Source organism: Lampetra fluviatilis, chromosome 66, assembly GCF_964198595.1.
Source record: "Lampetra fluviatilis chromosome 66, kcLamFluv1.1, whole genome shotgun sequence".
Lineage (NCBI taxonomy): Eukaryota > Metazoa > Chordata > Hyperoartia > Petromyzontiformes > Petromyzontidae > Lampetra > Lampetra fluviatilis.
The window spans coordinates 2022632-2029340 of NC_136340.1; positions in this window are offsets into that span (position 1 = coordinate 2022632).

The following is a 6709-nucleotide window of genomic DNA, read 5'->3' on the forward strand; positions in this document are numbered from 1 at the left end:
TCATAGCGCAGCGCGCTAACCGCTACACTACCACTCCCCACTCACATACACATACACACACACACTCACACATACACACATACAGACACACATTAACTCACACATACACTCACACACATACACATACACTCACACATACACTCACACACATACACATACAGACACACATACACTCACACACATACACATACACTCACACATACACTCACACACATACACTCACACACATACACATACCGACACACATACACTCACACACATACACATACAGACACACATACACTCACACATACACTCACACACATACAGACACACATACACTCACACATACACTCACACACATACACACAGACACTCATACAGACACACACACACATACAGACACACATACAGACACACACATACACACACATACACACACATACAATCACATACACACACACATACAGACACATACAACAACAACAACCGCCATTCGCCACTAAGTGGCGGTGACGTCACCACGACGCTTGTGCCAGGCCATGTGCACCCTGAGGCCACGTGAAGTGTCGAACGCCCGCTGGCAGGAGGTCACGGGGCAGACCCAGGTGCCACGGGTCGACGGACCGAGATGACCGAGATGACTGGCTGATGCACCACCTGTGCCCCCTACTGTGCCAACTTGCTGTGCTTTACCACCCGGCGCTCCGCTCGTTGTTGTGAGCGTCGCTCCTCCGCCCTCCGTTGTTGTTGGAGGGCGACTGCCTCCAACTGCCCAGTAGCGTCCTTCACGAGCCTCCTCCACTGAGGCCGATCTTGACACCGCTGGTACCAGTCATCAGCAAGTCCACTCAGCTCCACGTCCTCCTGTACCACATCACTCCATCTCTTCTCTAGCCCGTGCCGCGCCCGTTTAGCCCCCTCGATCCGGCCGAACAAAAGCTGTTTAGGCATGCGGTGGCTGGGCATGCGGGCTACATGACCCAGCCAACGCAGCCTTGCCTGCCGGAGGAGCTCACTGATGGGACTTTGCCCAGATCTTTCAAGGACTTGTGAGCTCATCACACAATCCAGCCTGGTTAAACCCAGGATGGATCGTAGGCAGGCCAGCCTAAATGTTTCCAACCGGCGAAGATGCTCCACTAGGGGGGTCCATGTTTCGCAAGCGTAGAGAAGGGAGGGAATGACCGTGGCCGAGAAGACCTGAAGCTTCGTGCGAAGCGACAGACCAGGTAGCTTCCACACAGCAGCGTTACGCAACCGATGAAAAGATATTGCCGCTCGACTGATTCGGAGTGAGACCTCTGCTGTTAAACTGGAGCCGGTCATGAGCACACTGCCCAGGTATGGGAAACTCTCCACTCTCTCCACAACTGCCCCATCACCGATTGGGAGTTGTGGGGGTGGAGTGCCCGATGGTACAAAATACCCAGGCAGGTGCTTAGTTTTGGTGGGGCTGATGGTAAGGCCCCACCTCTTAGTGGCACGCTCCAGTCTCAGCAGCAGCGTCTCCAACTCCTCTTCTGAATGAGCAGCTATTACCAAATCATCGGCATACATAACGTGGTTGACCAATAGGGAGCCATCCCTTGATCGCACCCGGGCGTCGATCAGACACATACACACACATACACAGACACACATACAGACACACGCACACACAGACACACACATATACACACACATACACACAGACACACACACACATACACACACACACATACAAACACACGCACACAGAGACACACACATACACACACATACACACATATACACACTGACACACACACACAGTCACACACATACAGACACATACAGACACACACACACATACACAGACACACATATAGAGACTCACACACACAGACACTCACACACACATACAGACACACACAACAACAACCGCCATTCGCCACTAAGTGGCGGTGACGTCACCACGACGCTTGTGCCAGGCCATGTGCACCTTGAGGCCACGTGAAGTGTCGAACGCCCGCTGGCAGGAGGTCACGGGGCAGACCCAGGTGCCACTGGTCGAATGACTAAGATGACCGAGATGACTGGCTGATGCACCACCTGTGCCCCCTACTGTGCCAACTTGCTGTGCTTTAGCCACCTGGCGCTCTGCTCGTTGTTGTGAGCGTCGCTCCTCCGCCCTCCGTTGTTGCTGGAGGGCGACTGCCTCCAACTGCCCAGTAGCGTCCTTCACGAGCCTCCTCCACAGAGGCCGATCTTGACACCGCTGGTACCAGTCATCGGCAAGTCCATTCAGCTCCACGTCCTCCTGTACCACATCACTCCATCTCTTCTCTAGCCCATGCCGCGCCCGTTTAGCCCCCTCGATCCGGCCGAACAAAAGCTGTTTCTGCATGCGGTGGCTGGGCATGCGGGCAACATGACCCAGCCAACGCAGCCTTGCCTTGCCGGAGGAGCTCACCGATGGGACTTTGCCCAGATCTTTCAAGGATTTGTGAGCTCCTCACACAATCCAGCCTGCAGGTTAAACCCAGGATGGATCGTAGGTAGACCAGCCTAAATGTTTCCAACCGGCGAAGATGCCCCAATAGGAGGGACAGACCAGGTAGCTTCCACACAGCGTTATGCAACTGATGAAAAGATAATGCCACTCGACTGATTCGGAGTGAGACCTCTGCTGTTAAACTGGAACCGGTCATAAGCACACTGCCCAGGTATGGGAACCTCTCCACTCTCTCCACTACTGCCCCATCACCGATTGGGAGTGTGTGGGGGTGGAGTGTCCGATGGTACAAAATACCCAGGCAGGTGCTTCGTTTTGGTGGGGCTGATGGTAGGCCTCGGGAAGGTAAGGTAATTTACCCTTTTTACCGGGTAAAAGGGTAAAAGGGTAAAGGTTTCGACATGCCAAGGGGTAAGGTAAAGGGTACAGGGTGAAGGTAGCTCGGAAGAATTACCCGGTAGAGTAAAGGTAGCGCGAAGTATTACCCGGTAAATGCGGTGCCTAGTTTACCGCTAAAAGCTCCGTGGCGCAGTGCGTGGCCTCCATTTAATAAGTAATCTTTTTTAAACTTTCTTAAAAACACGCTTTTATTAAATGTACTTGTAATGGCAGAACTCCACGACTCCAGGAAGTGGCCCCGAAGCTCGCCGCAACGTAAGGGGCCGTGGTGATTTACAGGCAACGTCAGTTGAGCATGCACAATTAGCCGAAACATAACATATAAAAAATAATGTTAAAAAATATTTTTTTTTATGATAGAATATAGTATTTCGATTTAAAGCTTTCGTGACTGCAGGGATTCATCTTCTTGGTTCTTTCGGTAAAGTCATGTAGAAGGGAAATAATAAGATAATAAACATTTAATATAATAAAATACAATTCTCACGACGTTTCGGCCACAACGCAAGCAGCCGTCCTCAGGTGAAGAACAGGTCTGTCGGAAAGACAGCGTCTGACGGCTGCTTGCATTGTGGCCAAAACGTCGTGAAAATTGTATTGTTTTATTTTTATTATTTTATTATTTCCCTTCTACGTGACTTTACCGAAAGAACCAAGAAGAAGAATATGGTGTTGTCACCAGTATGACATAAGTATACCAAGTGTGCAGTCGATACCACATTAGGAAGTGGGTTAAAATTGAGTTACAAGATTTGAGGATACAACGACAACAACAACGACAACATCGACAGTGAGTTAAAAGAAAGCGTGTAAAATTGGAATCATCGAGAGTGTTCTATATGAATGAAGCGCTCTACCTTATAGCATTTACCGTTATTTACCGTTATAAACCTTTGTCATGTGTAGTAGTACTCTAGTAATTACCCTGTAATCGGGTAATTTGTATGGGGTAAGGGTAAAGGTAGGGTAAAAGGTAGGCTCGTTGCTTTTTACCTTTTACCTTACCTGCTAAAGGGTAAAAGGTAAAAGTAGAGTGATTGTATTGTGGTAAGGTAAAAGGTAGGGTAAAGGTAGGCTCGTTGTTTTTACCTTTTAACTTTAACCTTACCTTGCCGAGGCCTATCTATGAGTCTCTGTGTGATTGAGTCTATGGGTCTCAGTGTAATACAAATTAACCCGTAAAAACAAAGTTTTTCACTATAAATCCTTTATATGCGTGGCGGCTAGAGTCCTCTCGTCCTCTGGCTTGAGATGGTTGCCACCTATGGGTCAGATGATTGCCTGCCACCATTAAGCAATTGGTAATTAAATATTTAAAAAAAATTCCTAAAAAGTGTAAAGTTACGGAAAAAAATTTTCACGAAAATAAATTGTCACGCACAACGAGTCTGTGTGCAAAATGTCAGCTCGATTGGATCACGGGAAGTGGGTTAAAAAACGACCGAAAGATTTGCACGGTCGTAAGCGCGCAAGCAAGCAAGCAAGTGAACTTAATATAAAGGATTTAAAAAGACTCCGTCAGGCACTGCTGGTCTCCGCTTGTCTTTTATTTAGGTTCTTTCTCCGCACCCCGCACGCGCTTCCTCCTCAGCTCCTCCACTCGTCCTCACACCCCGCTGGTCCTGACGAGGGACCAGCGTCTCCTCTCGCTCCTCTCGCGTGCCGCGCACGCTCCTCTGTCAGCTCCTTCTCCCGCTCCGCACACCACTGGCCGACGGTGTGCCGAAGCCCCATCAGCCACGTGGCTGATGGGGCGGCGGCCACCCAACGTGGTCCCGCTTCTTCACTCCATCAACTGACCCCGATCTCTTCCGGGCTCCCCTCTATAACCTCTCCCCCCACGTGACCCTGACTCCTCCCTTCCGGATCGTCACATCCGGCCTTCCCATACTGCCCTGCTGGCTCCACCCCCGTTCACCTCGCCTCCCATTGGAGCTGCCGAGGTGAACGGCGGCCCCTCCCACACGCCCCCCATACCGGGCTCCGCCCCAATACCCCGGGTCGTGTGATTGGGCCAGAGCCCAGCAGCGAACCCCATTTACGCTCGCATTACATCTGTGTGAGTGCGTCTATGGGTCTGTGTGAGTGAGTCTAAGGGTCTCTGTGTGAGTGAGTGTGTGGGTCTCTGAGTGAGTGAGTCTATGGGTCTCTGTGTGAGTGAGTGTGTGGGTCTCTGAGTGAGTGAGTCTATGGGTCTCTGTGTGAGTGAGTGTGTGGGTCTCTGAGTGAGTGAGTCTATGGGTCTTTGTGTGAGTGAGTCTATGGGTCTCAGTGTGAGTCTATGGGTCACTGTGCGAGTCTATGGGTCTCTGTATGAATGAGTCTATGGGTCGTTGTGTGAATGAGTATGTGGGTCACTGTGCGATTCTATGGGTCTCTGTGTGAGTGGGTCTATGGGTCTCTGTGTGAGGAGTGCGTGGGTCTATGTGTGAGTGAGTCTGTGGGTTTTGGTAACTGAGTCTATGGGTCTCTGTGTGGTGAGTCTGTGGGTCTCTGTGTGGTGAGTCTGTGGGTCTCTGTGTGAGTCTATGGCTCTCTGTGTGAATGAGTCTATGAAACCATTAAAGGTGTTTAGGTCAGATCGCGTTATTTGTGTCGCAACCCTCCCACCACCCAACACGACTAATCAGTCTAAAAAACTGCCACGTTGACAAAAGACAAAATAGTTCACTACTTTAGCCCACCACCGGTGATACGTTGAAGAGTTGATCCACAACATTTACAATCCGAGTCGTGACGACGTTTCGCTGCTAATTACACATCCAGCACCTTCGGGCGATTTGCCAGAATAGTGACGTCATCCCACGTGCTTCCGGTCTGAAATCGTGCAGGGTGACGTCATCGTTGTTGAACCCCATCAGGATTCGAGATCAGAGGCGGGGGGAGGGGTGTTTGCAATCATGTAATCGATCAGTAATCAGCCACTTAGCATGTGACTCATCTGTGTTATTGTATAATACGCTCCCAGGCTGTGCCGAGTCTGTAGCTGTCACAGCGATTGAAATTATTTGAATTATTCTCAATTTCAATTGATTCTCGAACTAATCTTGTCCAGTAATAATTCGTTTTGCATAACACTTCCACGTTATTAAAATCAATTGAATGTCCTTGTTGGCAAGCATGCTCTGCCACTGGTGACGGCTGTGTTTGGGAGAATTTAATGTCCCTTTGGTGTTCTTTTTCAATGGGTATCTGCGTGAGTGAGTCTATGGCTCTCTGCGTGAGTGAGTCTGTGGGTCTCTGTGTGAGTGAATCTATGGGTCTCTGTGTGAGTGAGTCTATGGGTCTCTGTGTGAGTCTATGGGTCTCTGTGTGAGGGAGTCTATGGGTCTCTGTGTGAGTGAGTCTATGGGTCTCTGTGTGAGGGAGTCTATGGGTCTCTGTGTGAGTGAGTCTATGGGTCTGTGTGAGTGAGTCTATGGGTCTCTGTGCGAGTGAGTCTATGGGTCTCTGTGTGAGTGAGTCTGTGGGTCTGTGTGAGTGAGTCTATGGGTCTCTGTGTGAGTGAGTCTATGGGTCTCTGTGTGAGTCTATGGGTCTCTGTGTGAGGGAGTCTATGGGTCTCTGTGTGAGTGAGTCTATGGGTCTCTGTGTGAGGGAGTCTATGGGTCTCTGTGTGAGTGAGTCTATGGGTCTGTGTGAGTGAGTCTATGGGTCTCTGTGTGAGTGAGTCTATGGGTCTGTGTGAGTCTATGGGTCTCTGTGCGAGTGAGTCTGTGGGTCTCTGTGTGAGTCTGTGGGTCTGTGTGAGTGAGTCTATGGGTCTGTGTGAGTGAGTCTAAGGGTCTCTGTGTGATGAGTCTATGGATCTCTGTATGAATGAGTCTATGGCTCTCTGTGTGAGTGAGTCTATGA